We start from the raw sequence: 22,329 nt of genomic DNA, 5'->3' as shown, positions 1-22,329 counted from the left end.
GGATTCTTCAAAATCAGCAATGGCGCTAGTCTTTCAAAACAGCTGGTTTCTGTTTAACCATTAGGGAAGAAAACCTAGTGGCAGTTAGCAAGGGAGTGAGTATAACAAGGCGTGTCTGACCTTCCATCCATCATGGCCATGAACTCAGTTTTTACAGTTTCTCTAGGGTTCCTCTGGTCAAGAGGGTGTCTGCTCAGTTGGTTGAGGGGCTTAGGATTTTATCTTCATTTCTCAGCAGCAAAGTGAGCACTGAGACACCAGGTGTATGCTGTTGCAGGGACCCAGGTGGGAGAGAGTATGGCAGCTGGGAAAGTGTAACAAGCACCACAGACTGAGAGGCTTGAACAAGAGAGACTGGTCTCCTCACAGTCTTTGGGGCGGCAAGTCTGAGATCAAGGGGTCATCAGGGTTGGTTTCCCCTGAGGCCTCTCTCCTGGACTGGTGGAGGGTTGGCTTCTCCCTGTGTCTCCACACGGTCTTCCCTCTCTGCATGTCTGCATCCTCATGTCCTCTTCTGATAAGGGCACCAGTCAGACTGGGTTAGGACCCACCCTAATGACCTTGTTTTAATTTAATTACCTCTTAAAAAACCCATTTCTAAATATAGCCACATTTTTAAGTATTGGGGTTTAGGACTTTAACATATGAATTCGGGGAGACCCAGTTCAGCAAGTTTAACTGTTCAATTAGTGTCAGAGGGATCTTAGCGTGAAGGTCAAGGAGGTTCATCGTATGTCACTGGCTTATGCCCCTGCCCACCCAGATAGCCGAGAGACACATTCAACTCGAGAAACACACAGGACAGAAAAATGCTCTCCACCTCAGAGGCTCTCGTCACAACATATTTGAAGGAGTTCAATAGAAAGAAAGGGAGATGGGCAGAAGTTAGTGCTCTACCAGAGCTATGTGATGATGTGAGTTCTGATTGCTCACCACGGTCCTGATGACTCCTGCATGGGAGTTTCAGGTTAGCAGACTGGCAGGGCTGTAGCTACCAGCAGCTTGGCTGCAACCTTCCCCCATCTGCCTCTGGTTTGCCTCCTCTCTCTTTGGGAATGGCCTTCTCATCCTGTCTACCTTGCTAGTTGCCTCTCAGCGTAGACATCGGCTCCTCTGGAAGGGGTTGAAGCTTTGCAGGAGGTGTAAGCGCCTTGGCTGCCCTGCCAAGTAGCAGACCACTGGGCAGAGCCCATGTGAGCCGCAACTCTGATGTTCTCCTTTACAAATCAAAACTACCAATAAACTTATCTTAAATAAATTTCTGATTGTCATCAAGGGTCAACCAGGTAAACCCGAAGACTAATGGCAAAAGGGAAACATTTTTGTCTGGAAATAACAAAACAATTTTTAACTGAAAATTTCAAGAGCCCAGAAAAGTCGTGAAAGAAGTCTGACATTTTTTAAAAAGTGGGCCGGGTGTGGTGGTTCATGCCTGTAATCACAGCACGTTGGAGGCTGAGGCAAGCAAATCTCTTGAGCCCAGGAATTCGAGACCAGCCTGGGCAACATGCCAAGACCCTGTCTCTACAAAAAATAGCCAGGCATGGTGGTGCAGACCTGTGGTCTCAGCCACTCAGGAGGCTGAGGTGGGAGGATCGCTTGAGCCTGGGAGGTCAAGGCTGCAGTGAGCCGTGATTGCATCACTGCACTCCGGCCTGGGTGACCAAGTGAGATTCTGCCTCAAAAAAAAAAAAAAAAAAGTGTGTGAGTCTGTGTGTGTGTGTGTGTGTGTGTGTGTGTGTGTGTGTGTGAAAGAGAGAGACAGAGAGAGAAAGAGAGAGGGAGAGAGAGAGAGACAATTCATAGAAGGAGTTAGATCTAAGGCGAGCTAACTTTCTAGGGTAACTACTGTCTTGAGCACTTTACCTGCATTGTGTCATTTAACCCTCACAGCAGCTCATGAAGTAGATATTGCATCCACATTTAAGAAGTGAGGAAATCGAGTACTGTAAATACTTGGCCGAGGTCAGACTAACTACTAAGCAGCCGAGTCAAGATTTAAACCAATGTTTGTGTAATTCTACAACATGGGCTCTTAAAAGCTGCGTTACAGACAAAAGAGCAGAGAAGACATAGCAGTTATCCAGCAAGGTCGGGATGTTGAGAAGTGACTGAGTGATTGAATTGTCACTGTCCCTAGTCTGACGGTGAGGGATGCACAGAGAAACAGCCCCACCCCATATTGCTCAAACGACTGGGTTTTGGTCCATCCTCTCTGGAAGAGCATTTGTAAAAAAGAGACCTAAACAAACACAATTCTTCTTCAGGAATCCAACCTAAAAACAGTCAGAAACTCCAGAAAAGCATTGCAATAAATTGTTATATAATGTTAATGTTACATTATGTAGCCATCTAAATGGTATTTATTATTGAAAAAACATATTTTCTAATGATATTAGAAAATGCTTTCATGACTAAGAAAAGAATTTCAAGAAGAATACTTGTATATACATATAGTATTATCCTAGTTTTGTTATTTTTAAAGAACATATACATATGCTTAGAAAAAAATCATTGGAAAAAGTCCACAAAATATTAATAATGGCTACTCCTGAGTATTGTATCTACAAGTGATTTATATTTTCTTCTTTAGATTTTTCTGTTTTCTAAATTCTCTATAATGAGCATGTATTGTTTTAGAATTAAAATATTAATAATAGAACAATTTTAAAAGGTCAAATAATAAATTTGTGCCATGTTATGGGAATAGTTCTTTGACTTCTTAAATAGTAAAAGAAATAATAAAGAAAATGGGTAAATAATAAGGAAAACAATGAAATAGGAAAAACTGGAAGTAAAGGCAACTGACAAAAGTTTATTAATTGAATAGAATTTGTAATAGCAACACACCGGAAATAGTTCATACGTGCAGTGGTAAGGTTAATTATGTTAATCATAATATAAAGTCTGCAGGTATTTGTAAACAGCCCACAAGCTAAGAATGTAAAGACTTGGGAGATGTATGTATCTCTCTTCTGACACCATCACTCTTTGAGGTCACCAATGATGTCCACACAGTTCAATCCAATGGCAAATTCCCAGTCCTGTCAATTGACTCCTCCTTTGACCCACTGGCAGCTTCCTCCTCTTTGACATTCTTTCAGGTGCTCAGAGGACAGGTGAGAGGGGAACTCTTTCTGCTCCTCACAGAGCCATCATCACAGTGGGGGCCTGGGCAGTCGGCGCAACTGCCCGGCCAAAGCTCACTCACTCTCCAAGAGCTTGGGGACCGCCAGCTCCAGAGGGTCTCAGCTTTGCTTCAGTCCTGAGCTCACCTCACTCCTACCTGAGCAGGTCAAGTCCTTCTCGACCTTCAAGACCATAACTCACTCCTTCAAGACCACAGCTTGTCTCCTCCCCAGGGGCCAGCAGGCCACTCACATGAGTCCACTAGGAGCTCCTGCAGGCGCCAGGAACTCTTGCATAGGAAACAAGGAATCCTCCTAGAATAGCGGTGAGACTTCGGTGATTTCTAGCCTGATTGCCTTTCCAAAGACAGTACCTGAGCACCCTCCTCATCCCTCTGATATTAGTAATTACAAAGCCTCAGGCTGCAGCAACCTAATTTGGGGGAGAAAAAAAAACCAGAAGATGAGAAAAGCACAAATCTAACACACATTTTAGTTTCAATATAAGGAACACATTTGGGGGACCCACTCCACATTTGGAGCGGGATATTAGAATACAATAACTTGAAGTGTTACCCTACGTTTCTTCCTATAGAGTGAGTAGAGTAGGGGTATATTGACCTTATCCTGTACTAGACAATATATCATGCAACTTGGCAACTTGACAAATCTCAATTCGAATCAAGCATCTTGGTGCTCACCACTTTGTCTTTTAAACATGTACCTGTTTTTTAAAAAACATCTGCTGATTTGTCAGTAAAGCCGGAACATAACACCTTTATTGTTATCTCCATAAACATTTCTATACCATGTGAAACAACAAATAATATGCTAATTTATTAAGCACTAACTGCATCAGGCATTGTTCTAAGAGATTTACATGCATTAACTTGTTTAATGTGCATAACAACTCTATGGAATGAGTATTATTATTACCCACTGTGCCATTTATGAAGTTATTATAAACATCAGCTATGAAGAAAGCTGAAGAAATTCGGAAACATTGCACTAAGTGACAGAAGTTAGTCACATATCATATGATTTCATTTATACGAACTATGAAGTGTTCAGAGTAGGCACATGTCTTTCCAGAGACAGAAAATAGATTACTGGTTGCCAGGGACTCAGGGGAGGGTAGGATGGGAAGTGACACTAGTGGGTACGGGGTTTCTTTTTGGGATGATTAGAGTGTTCATGGTGGTGGTTGCACAACTTGGTGATTATATGAAAAACCACTGAATTGTGCAGTTAAACAGTCAAGTTTTATGATATGTGAATTATACATCAATAAAGTTTAAAATCATACCAAACTATCATCTCATGATCAGTTACAGACACAGGGATGGTAGCAGCTATATTTACCTTTTGTGTATTTATAGAAATATTATTAATGTATATAAGTTTTGATGTAAGGTAACTTTACAGTCTAGTCTTTAAGCAACAATACATGCAGGTGGGATTGTTGCTGAATCTGAGGACTGATTAGGGTAGACAGAGACGGATGGTGTGCCTTTCCCAGCCTGCTCCCAGAGCTGGACACGAGTGCTGCTTTTCCTCATTTTGAGGAGAGGGTAGAAACACCTTTGTTTGTTCCAAGGATAGTTGCCTCTCATCAGGTGAAAACACAGAGTTGGTTTTGTCATAGTATGAAATTCCAAATAGAAGAGGGTGTGTCTGGAAGGTGAGTGGACAAAGGGGTAGACTGCATGCCTGGCCCCTGCCCCGACCTCCTCTTTCCAGCCTCTCTGTCATGCTGCTGCAAGGGGTCTGCAAACCACCGTCTGCACTCCAGCTCGCTCCCTCTTAGGCTTTCCATTCTGTGTGACTGGGGAGAGACCGGAAGGAGGAGGAAGAAGAAGGGATTTGCTCCTTCCTGTTGGCTTCCTGTTTGCCTGCAATTGTGAGTTTCATCCCAACAAGACTTCTTCAATCTGGAAGCTGCAGTTTCTTCTTGTAGCAACAGCTGAATCACATTTGAAGTTTTTTCAGTATTTGCAGAATCAGTGTCATTGCATCCCCTCTGAGTCATCAGCACCAGCACATGTGTCCCCTCCCCAGGGGTCTGGGTTGCAGGCCAAAGGGACTTCTCCTCTGATTTCAGAGATATTAGCAACAGCTAAGTTCCACATCCTACTTAGAGGTCTGTTTTGACTCTATTTGACCTGTTAGAGGTGGAATTCAGTCCCATGCAACACTCGTATGTTGAAATCTAACATCGTAGTGCCTCTGAATGTGACATTATTTGAAAATACGGTCATAGAAGAAGTAATTAGGAAGCTAAGATGAGGTCATTAGGGTGGATCCTAATCCAATATGACTGATGTCTTTGTAAAGAGGAGAGGTTTGAGCACAGAGATGTGCACACAAGAAGAGCTGCCCTGTGAGGCTGAAGGAGAGAGCAGCCAAGGAACACCAAAGATTACCAGTAAACCGTCAGGAGTTACGAGAGAAGCATGGAAGTAATTGTCCCTCACAGGCCTCAGAAGAAACCAACCCTGCCTGCACCTTGACCTTGGACTTCTCACCTCCAGAACTGTGTTGTTTAAGCCAGAAAGTACCCTGTATACTGTCTCTTTCTTCTTGTCTATTGAAGCATGATTGTCAAATAAAAAGTGTATATATTTGAGGTGTACAACATAATGTTTTGATATGCATATACATTGTGAAATGGCTACCACAATTAAGCTAATTAACACATTCACCACTTCACGTGGTTACTTGTGTGCGTGTGTGTGTGTGTGGTGAGAATACTGAAGATCTACTCTCTTGGCAAATTTCAAATATAAAATATATCATTGTTAACTATAGTCATCATGCTGTACACTAGATCTCCAAAACTTATTATCTTACAATGGAAAGTTTATACGCTTTGAGCAACCTCTCTCATTTGCCCCAGCCATCAGTCCCTGGAACCACCATTCTACTCTCCGTTTCCATGAGTTCAACTTTTTTAGATTCTACATATAAGTAAGACAAGGCAGCATTTATTGTCCTGTGCCTGGCTCATTTTCTAAGCACAATGTCTTCCAGGTCCATCCATGTTATTGCAAATGTCAAGATTTTCTTCTTTCTTAAGATTGGATAATATTCCATTGTGTATATAATAGCTCTATTTTTAACTTTTTGGTTTTTTGAGACAGGGTCTCACTCTGTTGCCCAGGCTGGAATGCAGTGGCACTGTCATGGCTTACTGCAGACCTGACCTCTCCAGGCTCAGGTGATCCTCCCACCTCACTTTTTGTGCTTTTTTTTTTTTTTTTAAGAGATGGGGTTTCGCCATGTTGCCCAGGCTGGTCTTGAACTGCTGGGCTCAAGTGAGCCACCCACCTCAGCCTCCCGAAATACTAGGATTACAGGTGTGAGCCATCACACCTATATCTTTTGACTTTTTGATAATGGCCTTTCTAACAGGTGTGAGGTGATATCTCACTATGGTTTTGATTAAAGAAGACACAAATAAATGGAGAGATATTATACATTTATGAATTAGAAAAATTAATACTGTTAAAATATCTGTACTACCCAATGTGATCTACAGATTCAGTGCAAGCTCTATCAAAATCTCAATGACATTTCTCAAAGAAATAGAAAAAAATAATTCTAAAATGCGTATAGAACCACAAAGGACCCCAAATAGTTAAAGCAATCTTGAGCAAGAAGAACAAAGCTGGAGGCATCACACTTCCTGATTTCAAATTACGTTACAAAGTTATAGTAATCAAAACTGTTTGCTACTGTTGCATAAAAACAGACACATAAACCAATGGAACTGAATAGGGAACCTGAAATAAACCCCTACATGTATAGCTTATCTTCAACAAATGTACCAATGTGGAAAGAAGAATCTCCTCAATAAACAGTGCTGAAAAAAACTGGTTAATCACAGGCAAAGGAATGAAATTGGACCTTATCTTAAACCATACACAAAAATAAACTTAAAGTGAATTAAAGACTTAAATGTAAGACCTGAGATCGTAAAATTCCTAGAGGAAAGTATAGAGGAAAATCTCCTTGGCATTGCTCTTGGCAATGATTTCTTGAATATGACACCAAAAGCACAGGCAGGAAAAGCAAGAATAAACAAGTGGAACTACCTCAAACTAGAAAGCTTCTGTGTGGCAGAGGAAACAATCAACAAAATGAATAGGCAAACTACAGAGTAAGAGAAAATATTTGCAAACCATTAATCCAATGTATAAGGAACACATATGACTCAATAGTAAAAACACAAGCACAAATAACCCAATTTAATAATGGGCAAAGGACCTGAATAGACATTTTTTCCAAAGAAGACATACAAATGGCCAACAAGTATATTGTGCTCTACATTGTGAACCAGTGGGAATTTATGTTGAGGTATAACATGCTCAACATCACGAATCATCAAGGAAATGCAAATCAATACCTTGTGTAATTTCTATCCCCGGACTGAGCCTTGGCTGATACACCCAGTTTTCACATAAAGAAACCAAGCACAGAGGAATTAAACAAATCGTCCAAAGACAAAGAGCTCATGAGTGACTAAGCTAGGGTTGGTGCAACTCCAGAAGCCATGCTCTTAACCACAACGCATGACTGTGTCTCCACAAACTAAAAACCTCAATAAATTGGTCACCACACATGTAAAATATAAGATAGGATAATACCCCTTTCTTTCAAAGCTGAACACAGACTTCATCTTTAACTAACTTTCTTGTCTTTTCAGATACTTATAACCTGTACCAGCTCAGGTCCTCTGAAAATCAGAGAAAGTCTTGGGCAAGCTGATGAGGAGTCTTTTAGTAAAGGTTATCCATAGTTAGGGTCCCATTTCTGGCAGGAATGAGCCAGGTTTAGTTGTTCTGCCATGTTCAATCAATGGCTGGATGTAGCTTGGGGGAAACACAGGCTCAACATGACCACCATGGTGGATCCAAAGGGACTGTAGCTTGAGGCTGTTAGTCAACTGTGCTTTCTGCAGCAGATTGTCTTGAAGGAGACCTCTAAGAGATATATCACTGTGACGGATGTGAATCCACATCTCCATGCATGTCTCCATGATCCAGGGGGCTATTCCTGAGACGAGACTTGGAAGAGGGACATTACTGGGGTGTGATGGTTAATTTTACGGGTCAACTCGACTGGGTCACGGGGTGCCCAAACACTGCTTCTGGTTGTGTCTGTGAGATTAGCAAATTAGATTAGCATTTGAATCAGCGGACTCAGTAGATGGCCCTCCCCAGTGTGGGTGGGCATTCTCCAATCCTTTAAGGCCCTGAATACAACAAAAAGCAGAGAAAGGAGGAATTCACTCCTTTTGCTCCTGTCTCACTGCTTAAGCACGGACATCTCTTCTGAATTACGCCATCAGCTTTCCTGAGTCTCCAGTTTATAGGCAGCACATCATGGGACTTCTCAGCCTCCATAATCCCGTGAGTCAATTCCTTGTAATAAACCTCTCTCTCTCTTTCTCTCTCTCTCCTATTGGTTCTGTTTCTCCAGAGAAGGCCAACTAATCCATGGGGGAACCACACCCCTATCATTGCAGGGGGTTGCTGCTTGCCATCATTGATACTCATCAGCCCTTCTCCTCCATCCATTCTAAATTCCCTTCATTTATGGCTACCATGGTGGCCTTGGTGGCCTGGTGGTGTGACTCAAACCTTTGTTTCTAAGGGATCTGAGCCCTTGGTTATCATGTCCTTTTCAGGTTAGAGTTGCTGCATATTGCCATTCCTGGTTACAACTGGGTCCCTGAGTGGATGGCCTGAGTGCTGCACGTATTCCTGCTGCCTCCACTGTGTGACAGCAGCCCTTCCTCCCCCTGCTGGGGAAACAGCATGCGTGATACAAGGGTTGCTGGTTTAATACCTATGCTGTGTCCCGAAGTATGGTACCCTATCCCTTCAGGGAGCTGATGCTTCAGTTTTGCCTTTGGAAGGCTATTCTAGTACTTTCTGAGGCCAGCTGTTTCTGGAGCACATAGAAGTGATAAAACCGGGGGATCCCATCTGCAGCTCCTTTGTTCTGAGGTGGGCCCCCTGGTTGAATGCTGCACTGTGTGGGGTTCCATACCTGTGAATCAGACATTCTGTGAGCACCTGGATAGTGGTGCTGGCTGAGGCCCTAGAGACAGGAAAGGCAAACGCTATCTGAAGAGGCATCTACTTCTGTTAAGAAAACTTGCTGGCTCTCCCAGGATGGAAATCGTGCATCAAGAGGCTGATTGGTTTCCTTGAAACATAGTATCACATTGGGGGCTCAGCATAACTTTCTATTGCTGGCACGTTGGCCAGCCAGAGGCAACAGTAGCTAGACTAGCCTGGTAAATAAAAATTCAAGCATTTGCACCCACCATGGCTGCTCTAGTTGCATGCTCATTGTACTAGCTTCAGAGACAAAGCCTGGTCAGCCTGAACTGGTTGAGCCATTTGTTTTCTTCCTTATGCAGTGTATGGTTTATGGTGGACACCAGCAAGCAATACAAAAGCTGAATTCCTTGTATCCCCTCCCCAGCTGCACATCTTGACTTCAGACGTCCTTGTCTTTGACCTCCTTGTCTTTGATCTTGTCTTCCTTCTCCTCCCATGCCCTGGACCAGCTGGTGAAACCATTTCTTACAACCCAGAAAACTATATATTCCACTTCAGGCCACTTCTCCTTCCACATAAAGTGGATGACCAGGTGTACCACACAGCTCTGCCCACTGCTTCCAGGGCCACTCCTGAATGTGACTGCAATGCAGCCACTGTCTGTTTCTGGCTCGCACCCGCATTCCAAGTTTAACGGTCTCTTAACTAAATTTCTCCTCCAGCTGGTCATAGAGGATCCCACTGGCCACAGGGATGAGCTATGGTTGGTGACATGCGGGTCTGGGCTACCTGCTCATGCAGCTTGCTGTTCCCCTGGTCCTGCTCAGACTTGATTCAGATGTACCATCTCCATCTGATGATAGGTGGCCGCTGGGCCAACATTATGACTTAATGGGTCTGATGAATGAGCTTGTAGTGGGCAGCTGCCTTATGGTCAAGTGCATTCCATCTCCCCCAGAGCCTGGTAACATGCCAAGAGCTGTCTCTCACGAGGTGTGCAGTGCCCCACTGTGGGTGCAATTGCATGGCCCTGCTCCAGCACCCCAGAGGCAGGTGCTGATTCATCTGCTGGGGTTCAGCACAAATTCACGCAGCGTCTGGCTCCACTGACACCTCTGATACCATAGGATTTGTGCCAGCTCATACAGCCCCCATGGCAGGTCTGGTTTTGCTTCAGTCCCCATTTTTAAAGCTGGAAGACTTCCATGCCATCTGATATAGGGCCTGAGCATATCCTTGGTGTGCAGTGTTGCCTGAAGAACTCCAAGAGGTTAAATGGGCAAGGTACTTCCTTTACTGTAGGGATGCAGGATGTAGCAGTGTATCTGTTACTTTGGAGGGGATATCTGGGCAACCCTCCTGACCACTAAACCCCTAAAAACTTTCCTTAAATTGCAGGCCCCTGAATTTTTATGTGGTTGATCTCCTACCCTCTGAAACATATGTATCTTACCAATATACTAGCCACCTCTTGTCCTGGCCAATCAGCGTGATGTCATCAAGTTAAAAAAATCAACAGAATGTTTTGTAGGATGTCCAGTGGTCCATATTTCCTTGGACTAATACAGACAGCAGGAAAGCTAACATGGTTCTGGGACAAAAATATGAATGCATATTGTTATCTTTTTCATGTGAATACAAATGGTGCCTGATCCTTTTTTTTTCTGATAGGACTAGAACATACATCCAACCGAATGGATACTGCGTACCCGAGGCTTCATGAATCTGCCCTAGCAACAGTCCCACATCTGGTCTTGAGCACAGTGTTTGCAAATGGAGCTACTACTTGACTGAGCTTGGGTAGTCTACCTTGATACAGAGCAGAGAGGGAGCTTGTGCAAATTCACAGAGAAAATTGTGGAGCCAGAAAAGACATACTGTTCTTTCTGATATGATGTGGAGGTTTGAAAGATTAGGAATTGTTTGGTAAGAAAAAAATATACATAGAGATTTGTGGGTGACAATGTCCTGACACTTCTCCTCCTTTCTCTCCTTGGTTGGGGACCTGCCGCATTTCTCATTGAGGGGAATTCCTTCATCAGGACTTGCTACGCTAATGGTCACGGGCCAATGTTCTTTTTGCTGTTTGAACAGAACGCTTGCCTTGTGTATGTCCAGTCACAAAGTTGCCTTGATAAAAACCATATGAAAATACCACAAAGCCAAAGGGCAATAAATATTGCTACATAGAGCACGTTTTGTTGAAAACCACGGTTTTAACATTTTAAAAAATATCTCTTGCTAAGGCTTACCCTCCCAACACAGGCTTCTTGATCCCGCCCCTTTCTTTGAGATAGCTCTAATCTAATACAGTCAGGATACCGGTTTGTCATTTGATATCAATCACAACTTTAAAAAGGAGAAAGGAGACAAACTTGGATTAGATGACTTCTGGGGTCAGGTTAGCGCCAACCCTGAGGCAGTGCAGAGTCAGGGGCCTCCACCTTTGCAGAAAGGGCCCATCGCCTTCGTCTCCCAGCTGCCTTGATTAAGCAGAGGCCCTGCAAGGTGTGGAAAGCTGCTTCAGATTCTCATCATCCTTTTCTCTATCACATTTCACAAACTACCTCCCATTACCCAAATGCCCACTTCTTCCCTCTGCCAAGGGGAAAATTATTAGGTGCCAGCACACTCAATAGGTGGTTATTCAGTTGCACTTGAAAATGTTCATTTACTGTAACAGGCTCATTATTCTAGGAATGTAACTGGAACCCAGACTGTTATGACCTCAGGAAATAGAATGTAACAAAGCTACACAGAAATATTAACTTTGCCCCAAAGCAGGGCAGCCCTTTCCTTAGGGAAAGTGGAAGAATCCATCCTATTCTCTCATAGACCTATAGATGGTTAGATCTTAAGCAACTTTAGAGGACTTCTAATAAAAATTTCTTAATTGACCCATGGGGAAACTGAAGCTTATCCACTTAAAAAAATAGACCTCTGGCATACAGAACTTTTTCTAGTGACCACTAAAATTTAGAGTAGCCAAGAATTAGGCAAGAAAGACTTTATCTATACAACATGGAAGTTAAGGGTACTTATAACCAGATGTTAGGATGACAAGTATTAAAAACATTTTAAAAGCTGAAGAAAAATAAGGAGAGAGGAGTAAAAACCAAAAACCCATATTAATAGCTTATGTAAAGCAAGGGGTTTAGACAAGATGACAGAGGTCTTTCCAGCTCTGACATTCTATTTCATGACGTCTAGTGTGCTTTTAAAAATCATTAATAAAGTGGAGTTTAATATACATATAATGCACTGTACACTAATCAAATAGCCAATGCAGGAATCTGGTTTGATATTAATGATTTAGACTGGAAACTGTTCAACAAATGGGCTTAAAATAATTAAAAAGGTTATCCCCTTCAAGTGAGCAATGCTTAGGCTAATCTGGGACCTTATTTTTAAGCCTCAGAATAGCTATATTCCAGAGACCTCATTTGAGTTCACTTTCCCTTTTTGGAGTAAAGTTTTATGGCCTCATGTGACTTTATAAGAAGGACATCATTATATGCACACACACATACATATGAGCCATGATTGAAATTGCTAATTTCAGCCTCTGAACAAAGAGTATTTTGTAGTATAATAAGACATATTTACTAGTATTAAAATGGCAGACTTACTGTAAGTTTTACAACATTAAAAAGGCAATGGAATTTTTTAGACCCAAAATAATATATAGTGCTTAACTTTTCTCAATTGTGTTAAAAGCACAGAGCCAAGATCCATGACCCAGTAGAGAAATGCACAGGATATGAATAGACAATTAAAAAAAAAAAAAGGAAAAGCACTTGTCTGTTGAACATAAGAAAAGAGGCTCACTGTACTTATTATCAGAGAAATACAAAGTAAAACTATACCGAGAGGTAATTTTTCAGAAATCAGATTGGCAAAAATCCAAAAGTTGTTAATCTTTCTCGTGGTAGAGGCTACGGGGAAACCACTCTCATGCATTGCGGGGAGAGTGTAAATTGCCACATCCCTAGTGAAGGTCTATTTGGCAACAGCTATCAAAATTACAAATGAGTCCGGGCGCGGTGGCTCACGCCTGTAATCCCAGCACTTTGGGAGGCGAGGTGGGCAGATCGCAAGGTCAGGAAATCGAGACCGTCTTGGCTAACACGGTGAAACCCCATCTCTACTAAAAATACACAAAAAATTAGCCGGGCGTGGTGGCGGGCGCCTGTAGTCCCAGCTACTTGGGAGGCTGAGGCAGGAGAATGGCGTGAACCCAGGAGGCGGAGCTTGCAGTGAGCCGAGATCACACCACTGCACTCCAGCCTGGGTGACAGAGCAAGACTCCTTCTCAAAAGAAAAATAAAAATAAAGCAAAATTACAAATGCACATTGCCCTTTGACCCAGTAATTCACTTCTGTAACTCTCCTACAGATACACTTGCACATGTGCAAAAAACTTACATATATCTACAAGGTAACTCATGGCAGCATTGTTTGTAGTAATAAAAGATTGGAAACCTCTCAAATTTCCATTAGTAAGGATTATTTAAATACAGTATGGTACACACAGTTTTTTTTAATGAAGAGCCTCTCTATACCTATGATATGGAAATATATCCAGACATAAAATTTTGTGGAAGAAGCAGGGTGAAAAGTATGTGCATAGTGTGTTCCTTTTGTGTAAAACTGAAAGGGGACATAACAACGTATATTTGTGTTTGCTAACACTTATACTTAAAAACTCTGGAAAGAGATACAAAAAAAAATTGAAAGTTTTTATTTTTAAATTTAGATTCGGAGGTACATGCGCAGGTTTGTTACAAGGGTATGTTGTTTGATTCTGAGATTTGGACTAATGATTCAGTCACCCAAGTAGTGAACATAGTACTTAATAGGTAGTTTTTCATCCTTTCCCCTCCTTTCATCCCCTCTTTTGGAATTGCCAGTATTTATTGTTCCCCTTTTTGTGTCCATGAGCACCCAACGTTTAGCTCCCACTTGTAAGTGAGGACATGCTATATTTGGTGTTCTGTTTCTGCATTAATTTGCTTAGGATATGGCCTCCACTGCTTCCATGATACTGCAAAGTACATGATTTCATTCTTTTTTTTATGACTGCATAGCATTCCATGGTGTGTATGTACCATATTTTCTTTCTTTTTCGTTTTTTTTTTCTTGAGACTGAGTCTTGCTCTATCGCCCAGACTGGAGTGCAGTGGCTCAATCTTGGCTCACTGCAATCTCCACCTCCCAGGTTCAAGTGATTCTCATGCCTCAGCCTTCCTAGTAGCTGGGATTACAGGCATCTGCCACCATGCCCAGCTAATTTTTGTATTTTCAGTAGAGATGGGGTTTCACCATATCAGCCAGGCTGGTCTCAAACTCCTGATCTCAAGTGATCCACCTGCCTTAGCCTCCCAAAGTGCTGGGATTACAGGCATGAGCCACCACACCCAGCCTGTACCACATTGTCTTTACCCAATCTACTGGCAAACAAAAGTTTTATGGGAACAGGACACATAGTGGATAAAGGCAGTGGATAAAAAAAGACTTTTTACTGAATACTTTTGCATATCTTTGTTTTATTTTGAAAACCACGTGAATGTATTACTAATCAAAAAGATTCAATAATTTTCAAAATAGAGATGTTAAGAAATCACTTTGCCAAAAAAATCAAAACACCAAATATCTGTTTGATTTGGTTTACTTTTAGTTTATATTGCAATATAATCATAATCACCTACTATGAAAGTCAGCATGTATTTTGTGGTGATTGATTTTTTTAATGTTCTTTAAAAAATACTTATTTCTTATTTAGACCTAGAGTTAGCAGTGATGGTTAGGCAACATATTGTAACAGTCCCATAGGAATATCTTTATTACATAAATGCTAAACAGCCTGCTAAATTCTTATTGCAATATTATCACAGCAGCCTCCTCACCAGCTTCCACCTTGCCTTCCTCTGGTCCATTCTCAGCTCAGGAACCAGAATCATCCTGCTGAAAGTATGAATAAGGTTGTGTCATTCTTCTGCTCAAAGCCCTCTTGCTCTTGTAGAAGTCCTTACAGTGGTGTATGAGGTCCTATAGACAGCAGCGCCCAGCTTGTGGCAGGTGTCACTTTGGCTCCAAACACACTCTTCTTTGCCTGTCTTGCAATGCTGGAGCTGGCCCCTGTTGATATTCTCCTGATACAATGCTCAGCTCTGTCAGCAGAGGGCACTGCAGGAGGAAGGAGTAAAATAACATTTCAAGGCCAAAGCAGAAAGCATGTGGTCATCTCATTCCAGAACCTGCACTTTTAATCTCTTTACACTGTTGGTTCCCCGTTTTTGGCAGGCAGTTAGGTGGTGGGTTAGGGTGTCTTTTCCAGCTGACAAGGGCCATTACTAATATTATTTAGCAAAGATATTTAACAAACTTCGAAACCACCTGTCTATATCATTTAGCTTGGTCTTTGACAGCTATCAAATGAGAACGGTTTGATGTTTTTGCAGCAATTCTGAGGTGAAGGGCTAGCTCTTTGTTCCCATCTATAAGTTTGTTATTGCAACCCCATCAGAAACAGAAATGATGTGTCTGCTCTTTCATGTGTGATATCTACTGGTGAATATTAATTTAGTGATGTGTTTTCGAAGGTCACTGGGGATTGATTTCAAGCTTACTGGTTCATCATTTCCAAAATTCAGCCATTGTGCTTAGGCAAGTAAACAAGCAGGACCTTGCCCAGTTCCCCGCTTCTGGTAGTACTGTGATGACGATCCATGGGTTAACATAGCAAAGTGACCCTGAAATTACATCACTAAGGTTTTCCAATAATCTGGATGTTTATCTATTTTTGATTTAATATCTTGCTAAAATCTCCCAAACAAAAAATTCCAATAGGTAACATCTCATAATAAAATACTAAAACATCTATAATCACAATTGACTCTGGTTTCTAAAAACTCTAGGCTATTTTCCTAATAGGTGCATTCATAACCCAGTCATCATAAACTCCAAGATACTAATTTTGTTCAAAATCTATGGTGATCTGACCCAACTTGAAAGACTCCAGGACTGTTCTGTGCTCTTTCTCTGATACTTACGTGCCCCAGGATAAAGGTTGGCTACCAGGGAGCCTTTGGCCTTCCTGGTCACTGTATGCCTTGTACAGTTACGTGTTCTGCAGGCTCTGTGTTGATACATGTCCACCTTGTAAGAAAATCCAACTTCCAGGGCCCAAGCCAAAGATGTGTTAATCTAAATCATAGTAACAGTCATGAGACATCACTCTTTCTCTATTTCCAAATTTCCCCCATTTGTGCTTTCAAAGGTTGGCTGTGTGCCTCTGCACAACATGTCAGGGCCAAGAAGTTGCTTCAAGCTCATCTAATCTGGAGAGATGGGATTACTTGTCAGTCTTAGATTTTGCTGCTTTTGTAAAATGAGTCTACAGGATAGAGTGGCACAGAGTGGGAGTAGAAAAATAAAACTCTAAGTGACAGACTCTCAAGGGTGAGAAGTTGAATGTGTGAAGCGTTGGGGTTTAAAGACCCTGCAGCCTAGATGGGCTTTTTGTCACTTGTGGGAGCCCACACCTAATCACCAGTGGACCCAGCGTCCTGAGTTCAACTGATCAGTAGCTGCGAGAGAGTAGGAGCCAGGAGCGATCTTCCTTGGAAAAAGCACATATACGTCAGGAGACAGCGAGAGAGAAGGTAGAGGGGGCGAGGGTTAGGAGGAAAAGGGGAAGTGGTGAAGAAGGAAGGAAGTGAAGTTCCCTCTGTGGTTCGATGATTAGTCGTGAGTAATGTGCTCTTTACATTGTTGTGTTGTGTTTTTTGTGTTGCTGTTGGTCAGAAAGGTTCAAATATGTGCAGACAGAGAATTTTTTTGTAAAAGATCCTGCTACTTGAACTGAAGCCATTTTCTGAGACCGGGAATGTCACTTTGTAGCAGGAATTTTAGTGCTATCATCATAAATTTAAAAGAATCAAGCTCTTGTCTTTCCTTGGCCTTGGTTGGTTTGTGTTTTCAGGACAGCTGTGCTATAAAAATATGCCCTCAAACGCATGTGCTTTAAGTGGTAGGATCATAGAATTCACAAAGACACACACTTTAAAATGCTGGAGTTTGCAATCCCCAATAGTGATATAATTGTTAGGAACCTGCACCGTACAGCACAGCACCAACACTGATGGAGTAAAACCCACAGGAAATGCAAGAAGAAATATGCAGAAATTCACTGACAATAGGAAACTCAGTTCATGTTAGATCAAGCACATGTGCACACATGCAACGTAAAACAAAAGACCTAAACCAGTAATGAAACGGATCTAATTGCTATATGTCAGATGCTATACTCCGAAATTAGAGAATGAACAAATCCTTTTCCCAAATGACCTAGTAATATTCCTAAAAATGGACTACAGTCAGGCAGAGAGAAGACATCAATTATTTTTAAGTTAAAAAGTACAAACATTTTTATCATAATTCAATAAAATAAGGAGTCAATAATAAAATTAGAAACTAGAAAACAAATCAACAGGGCCAGGCACAGCAGCTCACGCATGTAATCCCAGTACTTTAGGAGGCCGAGGTGGGTGGATCACCTGAGGTCAGGAGTTCGAGACCAGCCTGACCAACATGGTGAAACCCTGTCTCTACTAAAAATACAAAAATTAGCCGGACGTGGTGGCACATGCCTGCAATTCCAGCTACTTGGGAGGCTGAGACAGAAGAATCACTTGAACCTGGGAGGCGGAGGTCGGAGTGAGCCGAGATCATACCACTGCACTCCAGCCAGGGTGACAGAGTGAGACTCCTTCTCAAAAATATAAATAAATAAATAAATAAATAAATAAATAAAATAAAACCACCACTAACAATATTTTGAAAATTCTTTTTTAATTCTTCCATCGCTGAAAAATCAAAATCAAAATCAAAATTGCAGAATATTTAGAAAATAATGATAATGAGAACAATATATATATAAGCCTATGGGGTGCCAGTAAAGCAGTACTCAGAGAAAAATAGTAGCTTTAGATGTTTATATTGTTAAAAACAAAATATGGAAGATGAGTACATTAAGCATATATTTTAGGAACTTGAGAAAAAATAACAGAATGAATGTAAGGAAAACAGAAAGAAGAAATTTATATGGATAAAAACAGAAATGAAACAATTTTAAAAAAGAAAATCAGTAGTACCCATAAATAAACTCAGTGGTTGCTTTTAGTAAAACTCATATCAAAAAACATTAGAATGAATAAGAAGAGAAATACAAACATAAAAAAACTAGAAATAATAATGCAAATACGGAGTACAAATTAAAAATTATAAGAGACTAATGTTAAAATGTTATACAAATAAATGCATATTAATTATCAAAATTGATCCCTAAGCAGAAAAATCTACTCAGACCAATTAACACAGAAGAATTAAGATTAATGAAGATCTGCTACCCAAAATGCATCAAATCTGGACATTTTCCACAGATTCCTATCAAGCCTTAAGGATTAGGTCACTCTAGTGCTATTTAATTTGTTTCAGAGCATTCATATTCTTTCTATTACAAGTAGCATAACATTGATAACAAAACCTCCCACAAATTATTGCATAAAAGAAAAATACAGGCCAATTTCATTTGTGAAGACCCATGGAGAAAACACACACAAAATAGTGCAGATAAGGGCAGATGGCCCCAGCGGAGCAGCATGCACAGGGAACACTCAGCATCCTCAGGCAAATGTATAGTCCCTTGTCATCCATGCTGTCTGAAGCACAACAGGCAACCTGGTAGAGCCATATATGAGACTGGGGGAGAAGGATCCTGACTCTCGGGCTGAGGGGCTTTTATGCTGCGTTACTAGAGAGGGATTGGCCCTTACCTGGTGTAATCAGTGCTAAAATGCAATACCAACATGATGCTGTAGGACCTTGGTTTCTGCTGTAGCCTACCAGCCCATGGCTCATGGAGTCTGGAAAGAAGCATTGTACTCTCCGCCTCTGGTGAGAGAGGGATTGATTCCTTGCAAACCTTGGGGTTCAAACTTTGCAGCTATAGTTAATAAAGAAGCAATGTAATGGCAGGATTTATCATCTCAGCATTCATGTTTAGGGAAATACCAGCTCCTACCCTGGCACATTCAGAAGCTGGGATCCAGGCCTTGCAATTGACCAGAAATGATGCTTAAACACTGCACTGTAGCCAGTTTCCACATAGCTTGAAAGACCAGCTCTCTTTCTGTCGGCCACATTTCAGGAGCTCAATCTTGGACAGACCAGCTCTTACCTCAATAAGTAAATAGAATCCAGAAAAATACTGAAAGAGTAATGTGCCACACCAAGTGCTTTATCCCAAGAATTCAAGGATGGTTCAATATTAGAAAATCTGTGGATATAATGTACCTACTGAAATGTTAAAGGAAAAAATACGTTACAATCTTCACAGATAATGAAAAATGTTGGTAAAACTCAACATCCAAAATCTATTCTTGATTTTTAAAATACTTAATAATTTATGAAAAGTTTATTTGATAAGAAGATTCTCTTTTAATTCAGAAACAAAAGATGTCCTTTATCATCACTACTATTTAAAATTGTTCTACAGGTAGTAAATTTTCAATTAGATAAGAGAAAGAAATAAAAACACAAAACTGGAAAACAGAAAGTAAAATTATTATGATTTTACCAAATAGACTCAATCTAAAATTACTGTAACCAATAATAGAATACAACAATATTTTTGAGTAGAAAACTTCTATAATAAACAGAGATTATACCACTGGTGGAATTTTTTAAATATGATGAAAGATCTGGGCAAGTTTGCACATGCCTGTAGTCCCAGCTACTCAGGAGGCTGAGGTGGGAGGATTGCTTGAGGCCAGGAGTTTGAGGCTGCAGCGCATCTTGATTTTGTCATGAATAGCCTCTGTACTCCAACCAGGGCAACATAGTGAGACACTGTCTCTAAAAAAAAAAAATGATGAAAGAAAAGACCCCATTTGTGGAACTAATAAAAAAAAAACCAAGCATATAATTAATAAAAATATGCAATTCCTAAATGCTACTGAAGGCCAGAAATAAAGACTTGGACAAACACAAAAAAGGCATTTCCCTAAATTAATCTATAAATTTACCATAATCCCAATAAAAAAACCAATAAGATAGTTTTTACTAAATAAGATGATTTCTAAAGTTAGTATGAAAACAAACAGCATAACCATTGCAGACCCAGGAAAGCAAGGGCAGTGCTTCTGTGGAGGATAGAGTCATGCAGACCCAGGAAAGGCAAAAGAGTATTCCAGATGAAGAACAGGGGCATGGTAGACCCAGGGCAGGGAGGGGAGTGCCCCCCATGGAAGACACAGGCACTGCAAACCCCAGGCAGGTGGGTGAAGCATTCAGTCTCGGTTCCCTCTCATCCTCTGGTATTCTGCTGATGTTGCCCATTGATCAAACCCAACTGGGTGCCAACCTCCCAGGACACAGAGCACGCTGAGAAAGAAGGGTAGAGAACAGATCCGGGCTGAGTGGCCAATAAACAATAGCCAGCCCAGTCGCCGCCTGCCCCTGAGGCTCAACTGTCCCCCATGGAGGGCATGTCCTTTCTTCCGAGATTAAACCACTGATGGCATTTCCAGAGTTCACTTCTACTTTATGTTCACAGGGATTGCTAGACTTTACTCTCTTGGCAGGTGTGAAGTATGGTCACTAAGAAGCTGAAGTGTGTCATAGAGAACTGATTCACTATTAGGTCACCAAAACTACCCATAACATCTCCAAAAGTAAATAAAAATGTAAAAAGAAAAAAAAAAAAGACTAGCCAGGCATTTTCTGTGGGGGGATTGTTTGGACACCATTGAAAATCAGGGTTGGAATGATAGGTTTAGAAAAGCCAAAATGCTCTCTTTGGATAAATTTCATCATCCATAAATTCCATAAATTCCATCCATAAATTCCATCATCCATAAAACAGGATCTTTGTATTCCCTGTGGTTATCAGGCATAGGAATGAAAAATAAAGTGACATTGATGAAAGTATTTATTCAACTGTAAAGAATTAGGCAAATATAAGTTTGGATTATTTGCTTCTAGATCATGGCATGTAAAAATTATATAAAATGTAAATGTTAGTATCCATAAATAAGCCTTTGTTGGAACACGACCACAGCCATTTGTTTACATATTGACCTTTGGGAGTTTGTGCTACCACTGCAGGGGTGGGTAGTTGATACAGAGACCCTGTGGCCCACGAAGCCTAAAGTAGTATCTGGCCCCTTACAGAAAAATGTTGCCTCTAATCTAGTAGAAGAAAACAAATCTATAAACAATTAACTGTAAATAGGATAAGTCAAGTTTGCAGAGACACAGTCAGGACCAAATGTAGGAAAAGATGACCTCTTCCTGCAGGAGGTGGGGGCATAGTGAGGGGCCAGAAAGGGAGGCTAGCCCCTTATGGGCACTGGCCTGCTGCACTGACCACAAAATGCCAGTAAACATACACATCGGCAGGACTTCCTCCAGAAAGCACTTTTCCAGTGCTGATGGTGGATTTGTACAGATTCCACCAAATATTCCTCCTTTTCCCCTGTGGCCAATACCCAGCACTTGCTAGATTGCTGGATGATTCGATGGCTGGACATTTTAGAGACACTCTGTCCAACCATGGTGTAACTGACTTGCTCAGAAATTGAAACCACGCCAACCTATACATTTGTTGCCACTGGGTTGCCATCAACTACACTAACTGGTCACAGATAGAAATGGGGATTGGTGGTTGGAAGTTACTCAAAGATGAAAAATAACAAAAGGAATTGGGTTGGAAATCATGGCCCACAGCTGGAGGGAGAACTCCAAGATCTTCAGCAAAACCATCTCCAACTCACTGAGACAAGAAGCTGCCATCTGTGATGAATGACAGTTGAGAACAACAAGCCTCAGCAAACAGCAGGCCCCGAATGGCAAGTGGTAAGGGGGCAATCTTGGGAAACAGCACAGCAGAGCACACAGCCTCCTGTGTCCAGCCAGCGCAGGAAACTCATCTCGTCTCCCCAGATTCCAATAGTGAAATGGATTAACATTGGCAAGAATGCCATGCCACTGGCTTATCTGAAATGAACCAGTTGTCCTAGGGGTTGTGGTGCTGATTGACAGTGCCTCTCCTCCTTCCCCTTCCTGCC

At 41.4% G+C, this 22,329-nt stretch overlaps 1 long non-coding RNA gene across 1 annotated transcript in view; it reads right to left on the bottom strand.

The window, feature by feature from the left end:
- Positions 1-2,814: 2,814 nt before the first annotated feature.
- The window catches only part of LOC131382146 (uncharacterized), a 128,027-nt gene continuing 108,512 nt past the window's right edge, over positions 2,815-22,329 (bottom strand). Inside the window, exon 4 of the long non-coding RNA XR_009211362.1 lies at positions 2,815-3,561. This is a non-coding gene — a long non-coding RNA (uncharacterized LOC131382146). The remainder of the gene's footprint in view (positions 3,562-22,329) is intronic.

The sequence above is a fragment of the Hylobates moloch genome, unplaced genomic scaffold, assembly GCF_009828535.3.
Source record: "Hylobates moloch isolate HMO894 unplaced genomic scaffold, HMol_V3 SCAFFOLD_20, whole genome shotgun sequence".
Taxonomy (NCBI): Eukaryota; Metazoa; Chordata; class Mammalia; order Primates; family Hylobatidae; genus Hylobates; species Hylobates moloch.
The sequence above is the reverse complement of the archived record's forward strand: the minus strand, read 5'-3'. Positions and strand labels throughout refer to the sequence as shown.